This window comes from Ursus americanus, chromosome 36 (genome assembly GCF_024610735.1).
Source record: "Ursus americanus isolate L20-20 chromosome 36, mUrsAme1.1.p, whole genome shotgun sequence".
Lineage (NCBI taxonomy): Eukaryota > Metazoa > Chordata > Mammalia > Carnivora > Ursidae > Ursus > Ursus americanus.
In genome coordinates, this window is record NC_142162.1 from 25,188,393 (window position 1) to 25,207,546 (window position 19,154).

The window sequence follows — 19,154 nt, forward strand, 5'->3', positions numbered from 1 at the left end:
CCAGGATTCCATTCAGAATACCACAATACTTTTTTTTTTTTTTAACGTACTAATGCTTTATTTTTATTTTTTTTTTTAAAGTTTTTATTTAAATTCCAGTTAGTTGGGGTGCCTCGCTAGCTCATTTGGCAGAACATGCGACTCTTGGTCTCAGGGTTGTGAGTTTGAGCCCCACATTGGGTGTAGAGATTACTTAAAAACAAACTCTTAAAAAAAATCCCATTTAGTTAACATACAGTGGAATATTAGTTTCAAGTGTACAATATAATGATTCAGCACTTCCATACAATACCTGGAGCTCATCACAACAAGTGCACTCTTTATTTATTTATTTATTTATTTATTTATTTATTTATTTATTTATTTATTTAACAGAGAGAGAGAGACAGCCAGCGAGAGAGGGAACACAAGCAGGGGGAGTGGGAGAGGAAGAAGCAGGCTCCCTGCTCCCCTGGGAGCCTGATGTGGGGCTTGATCCCAGGACTCCGGGATCATGCCCTGAGCCGAAGGCAGACGCTTAACGACTGAGCCACCCGGGCGCCCCCCTTTTTTTTTTTCAAAACAAGTGTACTTCTTAATCCTCATAATTTATCCCCATCCCCCCACCTCCCTCCCTCCTGGTATCCATCAGCTTGTTCTCTATAGTTAGGAGTTTGTTTCTTGGTTTGCCTGCCTCTCTCTTTTTCCCCCTTTGCTCATTTGTTTTGTTTCTTTTTTTCCTTAATATTTATTTAAGTAATTTCTATATCCAGTGTGGGGCTCGAACTCAACCCCGAGATCAAGAGTCGTATGCTCCACAGACTGAGCCAGCCAGGCACCCCTCATTTGTTGTTTCTTAAATTCCACATACGAGTGAAATCATATGGTATTTTTCTTTCTCTGGCTTATTTCACTTAGCATTCTACTCTCTAGCTCCATCCATGTTGTTGCAAATGGCAAGATTTCATTCGTTTTTTTATGACTAATTTTCCATGGTGTGTGTGTATATAACACATCTTCTTCATTCATCAGTTGATGGATCCTTGGGCTGTTTCCATAATTTGGCTATTGTAGATAATGCTGCTATACTAATGCTGTATTGTTTGAAATTCCAGGGAAGAAGGTGTGAGGGAGGAAAAGGAAGTGAGGTAGGGAAAAAGTGAAGACAAACAAGGGATGTATTATCAAGATGGCTGTAGCTTCATTGCAAACAAAGCTGGTTGCTTTATCTTCCAAGGCATCTCCAGAGAGTTCATATGAAGCTGTTGCCTTTCAGAACTGTCTATTACACAGCCACAATACTTTCGGTAATTATGTCCCTTTGGGATCTTCTTGGTTATAATAGTTTCTCAGACTCTTTTTTGGCATATGAAAATTCATTATGTCAGGTTTTCACCATCCAAAGTTATGGTCTTGGTTTTTCCTTCTTGCCTTTGTGTAAGGCCAAAAGAGAGACGTTGGCTATTTTGACAACCTTAAAGTAAACTCCAGGAATGTCACTGACAGCATGACGTTTACAACCAAATCCAACAACTAGAACCTCATCATTTTCCTGAATAAAATTCAGACAACCATCATTGGGTACAAAGACTGATTTTTTTGCCATTCTTGATCAGCTGGACCCCGACACACCTCCTGATGGCAAAATTTGGGTGCTTGGCTTCAACCCCTACTTTTTCTAGCACAATTCCCTTTGCATGGGAAACGCTTCCAAAAGGGTTGGCCTTCAGGACTGTGCCCAAATGATCTTTCTTATACTGTTTATCATGTCACTTGTATCTTAGTCGGTGGCTACAGAACTTCCTTGCAGTATGAGACTGCAGCACTTGCTCATCCTGCCAGTGCCACGCGCCTGACAAAAGAGAGCGCAGACTTTAGTTTTGATAACCTTGACAGTTTTGGGGAGTACTAGTCAGTATTTTATAATGTGTCCCTCAGTTGGGATTTAATATTTTTCTCATTAGTAGACTGGGGTTAGAGTATGTACTATAACATGACTTGTTGCTCTTGGTGGTGACCTCCATCACTTGCTTGTGAATTTGTTTTTTAAATGTTTGCTTTTCTATGTTTTTCTTTTTCTTTACTTTTTCTTTTTTCTTTATTTAAAACAAACAAACAAACTCCAGGGATGCCTGGGTGTCTCAGTTAGTTAAGCATCTGCCTTTGACTCAGGTCGTGATCCCACAGTCCTGGGATCGAGTCACGCATCGGGCTCCTTGCTCAGGGGGGAGCCTGCTTCGCCTTCTGCCTGCTGCTCCCCCTGCTCCCACTGCATGTGCTCTCTCTGGCTCTGATAAATAAAATCTTAAAAAAAAAAAAAAAAAACCAGCCCTAAACTTGTGTTACTTGCAATATAAAAAAAATTTGCAGGGGCGCCTGGGTGGCTCAGTCGTTAAGCGTCTGCCTTCGGCTCAGGGCGTGATCCCGGCGTTCTGGGATGAGCCCCACATCCGGCTCCTCCACTGGGAGCCTGCTTCTTCCTCTCCCACTCCCCCTGCTTGTGTTCCCTCTCTCGCTGGCTGTCTCTCTCTCTGTGTCAAATAAGTAAATAAAATCTTAAAAAAAAAAATTTGCAATATAAAAAAATATAACTTTCTTGGCATGTCTGTCCGTCTTTATCAATAGCATTTATGATAAGTAGTACATTGAAAATTCTGATAACATAGAAAGAGGATAATGGAAGTTATAGTCAAAGAAAAACAACTGGACAAGTTGCTGACAGGGCTAATTATAGAAAGGAATTAAAGGCTTTAGTATAGTATAGCTTGTTTTAACAGTCTTTAAACTGCTTTAGCTCTCTGTTCTAGGAAGAATAAGCCTGGTAATCATGAATGTGATATAAATCCAAAAGTAGGAAAGCAAATTCAGTTATGCACAACAAGATAAAAATATAAGGTAGATTAGACCAGTTAGGTAATTTTGTTCACTCAACAACAAATAATTAATGAGCCCTATTGAATGCCAGGTATTATACCAGGGCTCGGGATTGAGCAGTGAATAAGACAAAGGCCCTGTTCTCATGGAATTTACACTCTAGACAATAAACTAATAAATAATATGATTTCAGATATTATCTAAGTGCTGTGAAGAAAATAGTATGAGAGGGTCGTGAGTGGTGTGGTGGGTTTGGTGGTTCTCTTAGATAGGTTGTCAGGTAAGGTTTCTCTGAGGTAACCCTTGAGCATAAAGAGAGCTGAATGATAAGGAACATGCCAGGCCAATGTGATGCATTTTCAAGTGGTGAGAGAGAGTACTAATGCAGAGACTCTGGGGTGAGAATCAGTTTGCCCTTTTCAAGGAAGTGTAAAAAGGCTAGTGTGCTATAGTTTGGAGATTGCTGGGGTAATAATTTGAAGTGTTAGGAAATGATACTGGGTAGTGGGTGGTCTCAGATGGTATAGGGTCTGGTAGATCAGAAGGGCCTTGGATTTCATTCTGAGTGTGATGGGATGCATTGGACAGTTTTATGAAGAAAAATGATACAGTCAAATTTATGTTTTATTTTTTAAATTTATTTTTTAAATTTATGTTTTTAAAAGATCACTTTGCTGTAGAGACAAGAGGGGCTGTAGGAGACCATTTAGGAAGTCACTGGAATGGTAAGCAGAAGTATGGTGGCTTGGATCAGGGAGGAAGTGATGGAGGCAGTGAGAAGGGATCTGATTCAGGGTATATTTTGAAGGTGGAAGCAATAGAGTTTGCTGATAGCTTAGTTGGAAGTGAGAGAAAGAGGGAATCAAAGGTGATAACAAGGTTTTTAGCTAGAGCAACCAGTGCCACGTACAGAGATGAAAACTGGAAGGAGCTAGTTTGGGATTTATTTTATTTGTTTATTTTTAAAAATTATTTATTTGATAGAGAGCGAGAGAGGGAACGCAAGCAGGGGGAGTGGGAGAGGGAGAAGCAGGCTCCCCGTGGAGCAGGGAGCTCAATGCAGGGCTCAGGACAGACACCTAACGACTGAGCCACCTAGATGCCCCTAGTTTGGGATTTAAAATGAAGAGTTTATTTCTATTTATTTTAAAATATTTATTTATTTTTAGAGAGAGAGAATGGGAGGGAAAGGGCAGAGGGAGAGAATCTCAAGCAGACTTCCCACTGTGGGGGGGGGGACTTGGGGGAGAAGAGAGAGCATCATTTTTTTTTTTTTTAAGAGAGAGCGTCTCAAGCAGGCTTGATCTCAATGACCCCGAGATTATGACCTGAGCCGAAATCAAGAGTTAGATGCTTAACCAGCTGAGCCCACCAGGCGCCCCTAAAATGAAGAGTTTCATTGGATAATGTTGAGTTTGAGATATCACTAGGTATCTAGGGATAACTATTGAGTAAGCAGTTGACTGCTTAAGTCTGGAGCTCAGAGAAAAAGTCAGGGCTGTGAATATACATTTGGAATATCATTAATACATAGTGTTTTAAAACCATGAGTCTGGTAAGATCAGGCAGGAAGTAAAGAGGGCCAATGCCTGTCCTGAGACTCAGTTGAAAGCATGGACAGAAGAATAGGTTACACTTAAATTTCTTTTGTATCTGCAGCAGCGCAGTATTTACAGAGCTGTGTCTATATGGTGTAATATGAAATCGTGCCTTTGAGAGGATTTTAATATGACCTAGGCTCTTTTTTCTTCAGGTTTTTGTCACTGCCTACCTCAAGATTTCCACTTTGTGTCCATTACCTGGGGGCATAAATTCCAACTTTCATAGCTTTCATACCAGACCCATCGATGTCTAACTCTCCCCTGCCTCTTTATCCTCTGTCTGCCATGCCAGGTGTGCTCGTTTGTCTATAGCTCTGCCTTTGCCAGGAATATTCTTTCTCCCCCTCTTCTTGCTCTTTGCCTCAAACTCCTACTCAAGCCTTCAATGTCCAGCATAGATTTGGTATGTAATTTCTCCAGATTTCCACAGATAGAAGTTGGCTCCTCACTGCATGGTACTTCCTCAGCTCTGTTGGTCATACTTTAATTTATAGCAGAATATAAAATCAGTTGATATTTTGACTGGTTTTCTTATTCATGTTTTTCCAGGGCTTAGCATGTGGTAGATGTTCAATCATAATGCTTTGAAAAAGTTTAGTAGTTTTGTTTTGGGAGAATAAATAATTACAACTAGATCTTAACACAATCATATGGACTGGTGGCTGAGATTTTTAGGATTTTTTTAATGGCGAATTTTTGGTTTTAATATTCGTTGTGATAGAATTTAGCTAGTATAAAGTTTAATGAAATGATGTCAGTTAGGGGTCTTAGTTCAGAGACATTTTAGGGATGTTTTAATCTTTAGGACTGAATAATGCTCATTTCTTTGCAGGCAAGCTATTATAATAGATTTTTCCTTCACTTGCCTGCTTTTCCACCCACCTTCTCAGTAGTCAGGAATTCTATTTTAACATTAGATGTGTACTTTGAGCTCTTTGCTGGAGAAGAAGCCTAATGTTATGAATCCAGTAGAATCAGCAGTACTCGCCCCGGGAATGTCCTTTAAACTGTTGGGTAGAGGAGGGGCTTAACGGTATGAATTGCAGGTGTGAGGGTTTCAGTCTGTGAGCTCAAAGTAGGGTTAATTATTTTGTCACTCAATTTTAAGCATGTATTGAGCACCTACCATATATGGGCAGTGTATGGAGGTGCTGTGGGGGACACACAAAAGAAATAAAAGACCTGGTTCCCTGCACACGAATCCCCGACAGTTCAGTGGAAGAACTGAAACAACATTAAAAAAGAATTTAATCTTAACAAGTGGTGTATCATTAAGTGCAAAGTACTGTGGTATAAATCAAGGACTTTGCATTTCTTTAAACACATAATTATATTCTCAGGGTTATATGCAGTCTTCTATCAATTTTCAACATTTTGACTTGATTTTCAAGCTCTGCATTTTCTCCTATCTTTTAACATTTTTAGTTTCATTAAAATATTGATTTGGCCATTTGTTCAATGTGATGAAAGCCCTGTGGAGGAAGAGAGTGCCTTGCCAGTACTTGCATTCAAGTATGTTATTCTTTCATGTCTATAAAGCAAATATGTAATTTGAAAAAGTAGAATGTCATTTTTCCTTTGCAAGTGTGACAGAGGCATGCTTTCATAGTTTAGCTGTGTGTAGCTTTTCCTAGACATTTCTACCTGAGGGTGGGGGAGAAGAGTATAGAACATACAAAGCAAATGTTGTGTGCATATGAATAGGAGTTTAAAAATATTGAGTTTTGTGTTTGGGTTATAAAAGCAGCTTTATAATTCAGATTTGAATATTTGAAAAACATGAATAAGCACAAAGAAGGAGATAAATTTTTTTGTTTTTTTTTTAAGATTTTAAGTAGTCTCTACACCCATCATGGGGCTTGAATTCACAACCCTGAGATCAAGAGTTTCATGTTTGACTGTCTGAGCCAGCCAGGCGCCCCAGGAGATAAAAATTTTTAATATGCTATCACTGTTAACCATGTTGATGCTTCTAGGCTTTTCTTAAATTTAAATTTTAGCTTTATTTATTTTTTAAGGCCTTTTTTTTTTTAAGTGGGAAGTTTTTTTTTTTTAGTAAATGAATAGCTCAGATACCTTTAAAAGCAAGTGGATAATTGTCTTTACATAAAGTTTATCTGATCAGATTACTTTCTACACAGTTCTTCAGTGGCTTCTCATAGTAAATGGAATCAAGTTGAGACAAGTTCAGATTCCTTAGCTTAGCACATTAAGCCTACTACCTTCTGGTTTATCTCATTTGCCATGTGTCTTCCTCATACGTATTTTTGATTTAGCCATACTAAATGTACTACTCTCAGGCCTCTAGACAAGGGCTTGGTAGACTTTTTCTGTAACGGGCATGATAGTAAATATTTTAAGTTTTGGAGGCTTTATTGTTTCTTTTTTTTTTTTTTTTTAATTTATTCGACAGAGATAGAGACAGCCAGCGAGAGAGGGAACACAAGCAGGAGGAGTGGGAGAGGAAGAAGCAGGCTCATAGCGGAAGAGCCTGATGTAGGGCTCGATCCCATAACGCCAGGATCACGCCCTGAGCCGAAGGCAGACGCTTAACCGCTGTGCCACCCAGGCACCCCAAGGCTTTATTGTTTCTGTCATAACTATTTGACTCTGCTGTGGTAGCATGAAAGCAGCCATAGACGTTATGTAGAGAAATGATTATGCTGTGTTCCAGGGAAACTATGGACACTGAAATTGGAATTTCATATAATTCTTGCATGTCATAAAATTTTATTTTAATTTTTTAAAAAAGTTGAAGCAATCTCTGTATCTGATGGGGGGCTCGAACTCAAGACCCTGAGATCATGGGTCACATGCTCTTCTAACCGAGCCAACCAGGTACCCCTATTTTAACTTTTTTTCAACTTTAAATTTTAACTTTATTTCCCCCCACATTAAAAATTGTGAAAACCATTCTTAATTTGTGGACTGTACAAAAACCTATGGCAGCACATGGCATACAGGGCTGCAGTGTGCTGACCCTGCTGTAGACTACCATACTTGCTGTGCCTCTGTCGTATTCAGTACCCCCCACCTCCCATTTTCTTCCCTAGTATGACTGGCTTGCTCAAAACTACATTAGATGACATAGTCTCAGGGAAGTCAGAATTTGTTTTAGATCTTTTTTCTGTTGATTGGAAGTATTTTTTTTTTTTTTAAGATTTTATTTGTTTATTTGACAGACAGTGAGAGAGGGAACACATGTAGGGGGAGTGGGAGAGGGAGAAACAGGCTCCCCACTGAGCAGGGAGCCCATGCGGGGCTGGATCCCAGGACTCTGGGATCATGACCTGAGCTGAAAGCAGACGCTTAACAACTGAGCCACCCAGGTGCCCCGATTTTTTAGTTGTAGTAAAATATGTATGAAGTTAATCATTGTAACCATTTTTTAAAAAAGATTTATTTATTTTAGGGAAAGAGAGAATGAGCACACAAGTGGGAGGGGCAGAGGGAGAAGGAGAGAGAATCTCAAGAGGACTCTGCAATCAGTACGGTCACGGGGCTCAGTCTCACCACTCTGAAATCATGACCTGGGCCGAAACCAGGAGTTGGAAGCTTAACTGTGCCCCCAGGGGCTCTCATTGTAACCATTTTTAAGTGTACAGATCTTTGACACTAAGTACATTCACATGGTTATGCAGCCAGTTACCACCATCCATCTCTGGAGTTTTCATCTTTTCAAGCTGAAACTCTGTACTCATAAAGTACTGGCTTACTATTCTTTCCCCCCAGTTCCTGTCAACCACATTATACGTTCTGTCTCTATGAATTTGACTGCTCTGGGTACCTCACATAAGTGGAATCATACAAAATATTTGTCCTTTTGGAACTGGCTTATTCCATTTAGCCTAATGTCTTCAGGGTTCATCCATATTGTAGCATGTGTTAGAATTTCTTTTTAATGCTGAATAATATTCCATTGTATGTAAATACCACCTTTTCTTGTTTATCTTGTTATCTGTGATGAACACTTCGATTGCTTCCGCATTTTGTTTATTGTGAATACTGCTGCTGTGCACATGGATGTACAGACATCTCTTTGAGTGTCTGCTTTCAGAGCTCTTGAGTGTATATCTAGAAGTAGAATTGCTGGATCACATGGTGATTGTATACTTTTTTGAGGAAATGCAGTGGTTGCACCTTTATAACAAGGTTTTTTTTTTTTTTTTTTTTTAATCCTTTTTAGGAGCAATTTTAGGTTTATGGAGAAGTTGCAAAGACTATACAGAGAGTTTCTGTCTACCCCTCACCCATTTTCCCCTCATGTTAACATCTTACATTACTGTGGTACATTTGTCCAAACTGAGAAACCAGTGTTGGTACATCACTGTTAGTAAACTCCAGACTTTATTTGGATTTCATTAGTTTTTCCATTAATGTCCTTATTCTGTTCCAGGATCTAATTGAGGATACACATTACATTTAATGTATGTTTTTTATTGTCCTTAACGTGGAGTGTGGTACATAACAAAAGGACAGTGTTTTGTTTTTTTTAAGATTCTGTTCATTTATTTGACAGAGAGAGACAGCCAGCGAGAGAGGGAACACAAGCAGGGGGAGTGGGAGAGGAAGAAGCAGGCTCCCAGCAGAGGAGCCTGACGTGGTGCTCCATCCCAGAACGCCGGGATCACGCCCTGAGCTGAAGGCAGATGCTTAACAACTGAGCCACCCAGGCGCCCCAAGGACACTGTTTCTTGAATGAATTAATCACCTTTTAATTTTTCTCCATTTTTGTGGGATGTTTATTAATCTTCCTTTAGATTTGGTTATCTGACTTATTTTCCCTTATATCCTTTCTTTCCTCTTCCTCTGCCATCTGTTTCTAAGGTCCATTACAGTTTTTTTCATAACCATGGCATATGTCGCAAAGGCCACTAACTACTCAAATTTGCTCTCCCTTTCTTTGGGCATATAGTTAGTCAGAATTCCCTAGTCTCTATTGCAGTTTGATTAGATACATGGCTTATTTTCTCTAGCGGAAGTGGGCCTGACCTCCTTCATGTGCTCCAATTTTGTCAGCCTCCCCTGGCTATCTGGGCTGCAACATGCGGGACAGCCTCAGAAGCCTTGTAGTCAAGATGGCAGAACTGCTGTCAGCCTGAGTCCTGGGATGACACTGGAAGAGAACTGGCTTAATTAATGGCCTGAATATTCACTCACCAGGCTCATATTTTGGGATCTGTTTGTGCAGCCTAGCTTAATAATTATGCTGCATGCTCAGCTCTGAATAGGATTTATATGAACCTTGAGTATTGATTTAATTAGAATTACATAATTATATTGGGAAGACTAGGGGATGGGAAGTACGCACATGTATAGAGATGTGAAGAGGAAGGAGAGCTAAATTCTCATCTTCTGTGGTGGTAAGTTAATAGTGCCTAAAACTGGAGAGAAGAAAAAAAGAAAAAACATGTAATAATATGGAAGTATATACCAAAAGATTCAGCCATAAAAGTTGAAAATTTGCCCCTGGAATTGGGAAATTGTTGGAGTAGAAGATCACTGTCTTCTGTAATAAGCTGTTGTACTTATTCACCTCATTAGTCTCTGTTCATGGATAATTTTGATAAAAACAAAAACGAGGGGTGCCTGGGTGGCTCAGTCGTTAAGTGTCTGCCTTGGGCTCAGGGCCTGATCCCAGGGTCCTGGGATCGAGCTTGCTTCTTCTCTCCCACTCCCCCTGCTTGTGTTCCCTCTCTCACTGGCTGTCTCTCTCTCTCTCTCTCTCAAATAAATAATAAAGTCTTAAAAACAAAACAAATAAAACCCCCAAAACGAATTAAAGATATTGGTAAAGAACAACAACAACAAAAACTCCTGTCAGATTCTGGTTATCCTTTACAAAGCCGCAAAAGTTGTTCAGTCACTTTTTGCTAAATGTATTTGGTGATAGAGAGCTTACCACTTTTCATTGTACTGACTTGAAATCTTCCATTCAGAAACTTCCATTCCAGGATCCTCTAGAGCATATATGTGAAATAGTCTATACGTGCTTCCATGACAACCTTCGAATGACCCTTTAATTATCTTTATTAAAAAAAAATTATCTTCATGATGCATTCCCACATCTTAAATCTTCTAGCCAGTGGTAATGAAAATCATCTTTGATTTTGAGACTGATTATCTTCAAGTCCTTGCAAATCGTCATGGTCTGTGCAGTGGCTCATGACTATTTTTGGATGTTAATTTGTTGGTTCTGCATAGACTTTCAAGGAATTTGAGAAAAGTTACTCTGGGCTTGAACCTGCACTATCTCATAGTGCAAGCATTCCAGAGGATTCTGTCCTTACTATAGTCAACTAGGTTTCCTGAATAGAGCCCACATCTCTGACTCTCTGTCACCTGAACAAGAATTCTTTTTATACCTGAGGTTTTGCCTGGAGTGATTGGATATGGCCTGTTTCTTTTCTTTTTTCTTTTATTTTTTTAAAGATTTTATCTGTTTATTTTAGAGTGCGTGTGAGGGGGAGGGGCAGAAGGGGAGGGAGAGGAACATGCAGACTCCGCACTGAGCGCTGAGCTGGACAAGGGGCTCAATTCCACTACCCTGAGATCATGACTGAGCTGAAACCAAGAGTCTGATGCTCAATTGACTGAGCCACCCAGATGCCCCTGGCCTGTTCCTTTCTTATTTAAGCGTGTTAGTCCTAATGATGTGGGTTCCTACTATCAGTTTAATGATCTGCTGCAAACCCAGCAGCTCATTGCTTACCCTGCCCGGGTTCCTCTGGAAAGGGAAATCACCCCACTCTGGTCCTTTGTTGCGCTTATAGCAAAGGCTGGAGGTAACATGTACTGAAGAATAGGGGAATATTAACTGAATTGTAGCATTAAAAGTAAAAAATACAAATTAAAGGCTTTGAAGCAACTTGGAAAATAAGTTCTCAAAATAATGTTAAATGCGGCATCTGGGTGGCTCAGTGGAAGTGTCTGACTCTTGGTGTCAGCTTGGGTCATGATCTCAGGGCACTCAGGGCTCTGCCCTCAGCATGGAGTCTTCTAGTCCCTCTCCCTCTGCTCCTACCCCTGCTCCTGCTCTCTGTCTCTCAAATGAATAAATAAGTAAATAAAAATCTTAAAAAAATGTTAAAGAGTAGAACCTGAAATGCCAAGATTACTACTTTACATTATGAAAGAATTAAATACATATAAAAATTTATATACATGCATATGGAAATTCAGAGGAATGAAAGGCTGTGGTCAGTGGTACGATTGTAGGTGTTTAAAATTACATTATTTGTTGTTTTATTTGTTTGTTTTCTGTGTTTCACACTAGAATGTAAGCTCTAAGAGGTCAGGCATTTTTGTCCTAGAACAATGGCTGGCCAATTAGAGTGTTTCAATAAATATTTGTTGGTTGTTTAATGAGTTTTTAAAAGATTTTATTTATTGGGGAGAGAGAGCGAGAGCGAGAGAGAGAGAGAGTGAACGTTAGTGGGGGGGAGAAGCAGAGGGAGAGGGAGAAACAGACTCCCCAGTGAGCAGGAAGCCCAACATGGGGCTTGATTCCAGGACCTTGGGATCATGACCTGTGGCCCAAGGCGACACTTAACTGCCTGAGCCACCCAGGCATCCCAGTTGATTGTTTGATGAATTAATGGCTTTAATGTTTAATGACATAGTAATGCTTATTAAATTAAAACAAAAACAAATTAAAATAGTCAATGATTTCAGTCTTTGTTTAATACACCATAGTTTCTGCATATTCTCACCACCTTTACTGGCCTCTTCTTGTCCTCTTAAAAGATGGTGCCCCAAACAGGATATAGTAGTCCAGATTTAGACAAGCCAGCTTCGCATATAGAGGAATGATTTCCTCTCAGGAACTGGATACCAGACCTCCAAACCTCCATTTTAGAGTTTTTTTTTTGCAGATGTGTCCCACTGTTGGCTTACATTGAAATTACTTTGTTGATATTTCTTTATTTTTAAGAGAGCAGGTGGGGGGAGGGGCAGAGGGAGAGAGGGAGAATCTTAAGCAGGCCCCATGCCCAGCACGGATCCAGACACGGGACTCAGTCTTCAAAACCCTGCGATCATGACGTGAGCTGAAATCAAAAGAGTTGGACACTTAACTGACTGAGCCACCCAGGCACCCCACTTTGTTGGTATTTAAAATTTTAGTTTTTTTAATATATTATAATAATTGCCAATTCTTTTCCCAGTGTGTTTACCTACTGATATAGTAGAATTGGCCAGCTTGCCTGTCACATATTTTTGTTTTCGCTGTCCACCTTCCCTGGAAGTGTTAATAAGTAGTAGAACATTTGGGGTGCCTGGCTGGCTTGGTAGAGCATGCAGCTCTCGATCTTGGGGTTGTGAGTTCAAGCCCCATGTTGGGCGTAGAGCTTACTTTAAAAAAGGAAAAAAAGAAGATGGGGTGCCTGGGTGACTCAGTCTGTTGGGTGTCTCCCTTTGGCTCAGGTCATAATCCCGGGGTCCTGGGATGAGCCCTCATCAGGCTCCTTGCTCAGCAGGGAGCCTGCTTTTCCCTCTTATCTGCTTGCCACTCCCCTGTTTGTGTGCGCTCTGTTTCTCTGTCAAATAAATTTAAAGAGTTTAAAAAAAAAGTAGTAGAGGGGCGCCTGGGTGGCTCATTCGTTAAGCGTCTGCCTTTGGCTCAGGGCGTGATCCCAGCATTCTGGGATCGAGCCCCACATCAGGCTTCTCCGATGGGAGCCTGCTGCTTCCTCTCCCATGTGTTCCCTCTCTCGCTGGCTGTCTCTCTGTCAAATAAATAAATAAAATCTTAAAAAGAAAAAGAACATTCAAAAGATGGGCAAGCAGAGAGTAAAAGAAGCAAACCCTCTAGAAATCTATAATTTCATAATTGTTCTCCAAATAATTTAATGATGACTATACATTTTCTAGGTTCCTTCTTTAGAATTCCTTAAATGGCAGGAGGTAAGTACCTGGATAAAAATAAGAAACTGATTTCTTGGCATTCTCTTCAAGTAGCATCGCAAACCTGTTTTTTCCCAGGAAAATGTGCATTACAGTCTTACCCTGATTTTCCAACGTTATTCAAACTCTTATCAACTGCCATCAGCCCTCCATTTTCCTGGCTGTCGCTGGCTTTTGTATTCATAGGCCAGGGGTTGGCAAAATTTTTCTGTTGGCAAAGGACAGGGTAATAAATATTTTAGGCTTTATGGGCTACAGGGTCTGTGCCTGAGCAACTCCTCTGTGCGGTTATATTACAAAAGCAGCCACAGATGATACATGAATGAATGAATGTGGCCGTTTTTTTTTTTTTTTTAATTTGTTTTTCTTAGTTGCCTCTATACCCAGTGTGGGGCTCGAACTCATGACTATAAATCAAGAGTTATGTACTTTACTGACTGAGCCAGCTAGGCGCCCCTGAATGTGGCTGTGTTTCAATAAAACTATTTGCAAAAACAGTAGGTTGAGCAGTTTGATGACCCCTATCATAGACCCACCACTTTTACCACCCATGAAAATAGAATAATAGAAATCTAGGTTGGAGGTCATTTTTTGTGTAGAATTTCTGAAGGGCTTGCTTCTAGCTTCCAATGTTCCTTTTGAGAAGTCCCTTGCTGTTCTGATTTCTTGCTCCTTTGTTTCAACCAATCTTTTTTGTCTGTCTGCCAGCTTCCCCTGGCCCCCCCCCCCCCCACTTTTCTTAGTTCCTACCACTTTCTGTATGCCTCTTATAGGTAGCTTAAATTCTTACCACTTTCCTTATCAGTATAATGGGGATTATAATGTCTACCTTAGGCTTGTTCTGAGAATTAATGAGATAAGAACGGAAAGTGCTAAAAAAAGAATGTTTGGCATTATAGTAAGCAGTTACTAAATAGTTGTTGCTATTATCAATATAATCATCATCTCGTAAACTGAAATGGCTTTTTCTGTGGTTTTGGCAGTCCATATACTACCTCTTGCAACTGTAGTGTTTCTATGGTGTGGAGTCTTGATTTCACAGACAAAAGTCTGGGGTAGCTTGAAGTGTTACTAGAAGATTTTAAGATTAAGGAATGGGAATGAGCCTAACAGAAAATAGAGTCACATAGGAATTTGGTTCTAAGTTGTATTCTCTGAGTTTAGAAGGAGAGATCAGGGTACACATATACCTTTTCTCCACCCAGTGACTTCTTAGGAGGATTATTCATGTTAGTGTCAATCATAGTTTTCCAAGCTGTTAACTGCATTTGTATTTTCAAAATGAAAGCTTTTCAGCACTGCAGGTTACTTGGCAGTTCTTCTTCTTCTTCTTTTTTTTTTTTTTTTTAGAGAGGAATAGGGAGAGAGAATCTTTTTTTTTTTTTTAAAGATTTTATTTTTTTATTCAACAGAGATAGAGACAGCCAGCGAGAGAGGGAACACAAGCAGGGGGAGTGGGAGAGGAAGAAGCAGGCTCATAGCGGAGGAGCCCGATGTGGGGCTCGAACCCAGAACGCTGGGATCATGCCCTGAGCCGAAGGCAGATGCTTAACCGCTGCGCCGCCCAGGCGCCCCGGGAGAGAGAATCTTAAGCAGGCTCCAGGCCCAACATAGAGCCCCATGTGTGTTTGATCAGATGATCCTGAGATCATGACCTGAGCCAGTTGCCTAACCAACTGAGCCACCCAGGTGCCCCTACTTTGCAGTTCTTTTAAAGTGTTATAACTGCCTTTTTATTTTAAATAGTGCCAGTTCTTGCAACCAGCATTTTATATTGCCTCTGAGAATTTAAGATTATTAGATCCATAGAGGTAACCAATATTGGTGCCATTTGAAATAGTAGATTTGAAAAGAGCAGATTTTTCCAGGTTGAAATGTTTTTATGTTGAAGCATACTTTCTTTCCTAAAATTATTTTGTTTTGTTTTGTTTTGAGGACACTGCCTTTATGGTGGTCTGCTACTAAAAATGTGGACAGGCCTTCTGCAGTTTATATGGGAAATAGGTAATTATAAAAGTTGTTTTTACTTGTTTAAACATTTTTATTTTTGATGAGCCTACGATTATGAGATACATTTGCCTTACCCCAAAACTTCAGTCTTAACTTCAGCTGGCTATTTTACTAGTGTTGTGGTCCAGTGTTGTGGGAAATTCATTTCCACTCCTGGAAAAATAACCATTTTTTTAAGGGACACCTACTTACATGCCAGGCATTGTGTTAAGTGCCATTATCTAATTTAATCTCCTAAGTGGTCTTTTCTTCCTGACCTTGGTTTCTTATAGTATATTCTTAATAAAGCAGCTAGAGAGGTGCAGTTAATGAGAGATGCTGTTAAAGTCAGGTCATATCATGCTGAAAACCCTCCAGTGTCTTTTTATTTCTAGCAAAATAAAATCTAAAATCTTTGCAGTGGCTGTAAGGTTCTGTGTTGAGCTGATCACCTCGTAACTTCTCTGACCCCATCTTTTACCGCTTGCCCTCCACTGTCTGCCCCAGCTGCTTAGCCTCCTTGTTTTTCCTTGATCATGCCCTTTCATTTCTGATTTCTTCTGTCTGGGACTGCATGGCTTATTTCCTCAGTTCTTCTGTGTCTTGAATAAAATTTTGCTTTTTTCCTTTTCCCTCTTCTCTGCTTTATTTATTTTGTTTTCTGTCTCATCTATCACTAGATAACCTATCATATCATATATTTGTTTATTTTGCTTGTTTGGTGGTTCCCTTACCAAAATTTTAGTACCACAGGGCAGAGGTTTTTGTCTGTCTTGTTCACTGCTGTCTCCCTATCCATAGAACAATCCTGGCATACAGAGTAAGTGCTCAGGAAATCTTTACAGAGTGAGTGAATAAATTGCCACAATACTGCGACATGTGGCATTGTTATTGCCTTCATTTTGCAGGTGAAGAAACTGAAGGCCAGAAAGGTTAATTTGCATAAGGTCACATAGCTCTTAACTGTCCTGCTGAATGGCTTTATTTCCTGTTCTATCTCACCATGCCTCCTTTGCTCAGTCATAGGCACTATTTTTTTGTGTGTGATTATCATGGACATATTCAACCTTCTGTGCTTTTCCTCATGTTACTTCCTCAGTGGAAGTATTCTTTCTTGCACCCTACTTAGGTAGAACTTTCTTTGCAGAAGAAATGGTGATGTAGAGAAGAGTCAAGGATTAAAGTTTGGGGAGGTGAGGGATCAATACTGTGAGCTAAGGTCATATGGTGGGAGATGCATGTACATTCAGGGAACCGTTTGGCTAGAATGAGGTTTTGTTTAGGGGTATGATAGAAGGTAAAGTTAGAGGGAGAGGATTAGGGCCTTGTTACAGGGAACTTTGAGCTTCTGACTAAAGAGCCAGTGTTTTTATCTTGGTGCCCCTTGAAGGTCTTTGAGCAGAAGAGTGATAATGTATAACACTGCTTTTATAAAAATTTTGATTTTGCTGTGGTGATGAGAATGGCTTGGAGTGGGACAAGGCAAAAATTAGGAAGGAGATTTAGGAGATTATTATAATGATATAGTCCTGAAGTGAGGCAATAAGGGCTAAATTGAGAAGTTAGAGTGCAAATTAAAGCACAGAGATCAGATACTTAAAATACGGCTTATAAAATCCAAACTCCTTATGGTGGCCTACAGCGTACTACATGATCTCATCTTTGCCTATCCCTGCAACCTTACCTCTTGCCATCTTTCCTTTCATTTTCTAAGCTGTAGCCACACAAGCTGTTTCTTTCTTTGAATGGGCTGTTTGTGTTGACTTTAATGCTGTTTGCATTTACCTTCTCTTGGCCTGGAGCGTTCTTCTCCAAGTCCGGTTGGTTTCTGGTTTCTGTCATTCAGCTCTCAGTTTAAACCACCTACCGCGTCTTTCCTGATCACCAGTTTTAAAGCAACCTCCCTCATTGCTGCTGCTGCTGCTTCTTTTTTTTCTTTTTTGTAAAGATTTTATTTATTTATTTGGCAGAGAGAGCACGCACAAACAGGGGAGTGGGAGAGGGAGAAGCAGGCTCCCCATTGAGCAGGAAGCCCGATGAGGGGCTAGATCCCAGGACCCTGGAATTGTGACCTGAGCTGAAGGCAGTCGTTAACCAACTGAGCCATCCAGGCACCCCTTATTGCTGCTGCTGCTTCCCCCCCCACCCCCCGCCCCCGTCATTGTAGTGTAAAATCATTACCTGGCTTTAAAGAATGAATTTGCCTGAGCATATTTAAAAAATTTTTTTTCCTGAGCATATTCTTTTTTTTTTTAATTCTATTTATTTAATGAATTTTTTTAATTTTAGAGAGAGGCAAAGGGAGAGAGCGAGCATGCAAGCGAGTGAGCAGGGGAAGGAGCAGAGGGAGAGGGAGAAGCAGACTCCGCGATGATCTTCGAGCCCAACTCGGGGCTTGATCCCAGGACCCTGAGATCATGACCTGAGCCAAAATCAAGAGACACGTGCTTAACTGACTCAGCCACCCAGGTGCCCCCCTGGGCATATTCTTTTAAATGAATTTCAGACAGTAGTTGATTTTTTCTGGGCATCTTTTAAATTCAGTATCAGGCAGACAAATACAATGAAGAAATAAATGTATGACGTTGACTTTGTTTTTCTGTATGACCTGAAAGTCACACAGTATGAGCCAACATAAGTGATTTGGAAGGCTGTCCAGTTCAACTGAAGATTAAATAGCTTAGTATATACCTGAAGTTGAAATTTTATTTTCTATAATACTTTTTCACTGGATCATGGAGAGACCTACTCCTACGAGGTAGCCACATATAAGAAGTATTATAACCAGGGAGAAGCAAATGCCCTGGGTATCTAATTTCAATGAAAGTTTTCTTTTCAGTAAAGGTGATTTGTCAAATGTATAATTAAATGCAATTTAACTTTAATACTTTTATGAGATTTTTCACTTTCATTTTCAGAGAGGGTTGATTCAGGAAATAGAAACATGATATTACATAATTCTGCATACTTCCCAGTGCTGTCCTTGGTTTTGTTCAATTTTCTCATAACACTTACCTCTTTTCTGAGATTTCTGATTGAGGGAGAACTATATTAAAAATCTTTTTTATTAATTTCATTTTTGAAATGTGTAGGTAATATAATATATGGTAAAAAAAAAAAACCCTCAAATGATAGAAAAGATTATACATTAGAAAAGGGAAATTTCCTTTCATGGTATCTTCTCTGTACCCTGCTCTTCCTTCTTCCCTCCAGTCTTTCTCCTCTTCACCAGTACTGCTGTTAATAACTTGGTATGGGCCTTTTTTTTTTTTTTTTTAAGAGAGAGGGGGACAAAGAGGGAGAGGGGCATAGGGAGAGAGAGAGACTCTTAAGCAGGCTCCACGCCCAGCAGGAAGCCTGACATGGGGCTCAATCTCAAGACCCGGAGATCATGACCTGAGCTGAAACTGAGAGTCAGGCGCTTAACTGACTGTGCCTGCCAAGTGCCCTCCCCAACTTTTTAGAAATTGTGGTAAAATATACATAGTATAAAATATACCTTCTTAACTGTTTGAAAAAAAATGTTTCTGTTGTTACTTAAAATGTTTTTTATTGAAGTATAGTTAACACACAATGTCGTTAGTTTCTAGGTGTACAGCATAGTGATTCAACAGCTCTAATAACACCTTTTGCTATGGTGAACATCTTAACCATTTTTAAATGTTCAGTGATATTAAGTACATTCACATTGTGCAACCATCATTGCCATCCATTCCCCATAACTCTTGTCATCTTGTAAAACTGAAAACTGTTTGATTATTATAAAAATAATCTTGTGGCCTGTCCATGGCAACCAGTACCATTATG

At 39.9% G+C, this 19,154-nt stretch overlaps 1 protein-coding gene and 1 pseudogene across 3 annotated transcripts in view; one reads left to right on the forward strand and one right to left on the reverse strand.

Annotated features, from left to right (window-relative positions):
- The window catches only part of MGA (MAX dimerization protein MGA), a 167,517-nt gene that overhangs the window by 4,150 nt on the left and 144,213 nt on the right, over window positions 1–19,154 (forward strand). The window lies entirely within an intron of this gene.
- On the reverse strand, window positions 1,385–4,934 carry LOC123803823 (small ribosomal subunit protein uS12 pseudogene; annotated as a pseudogene).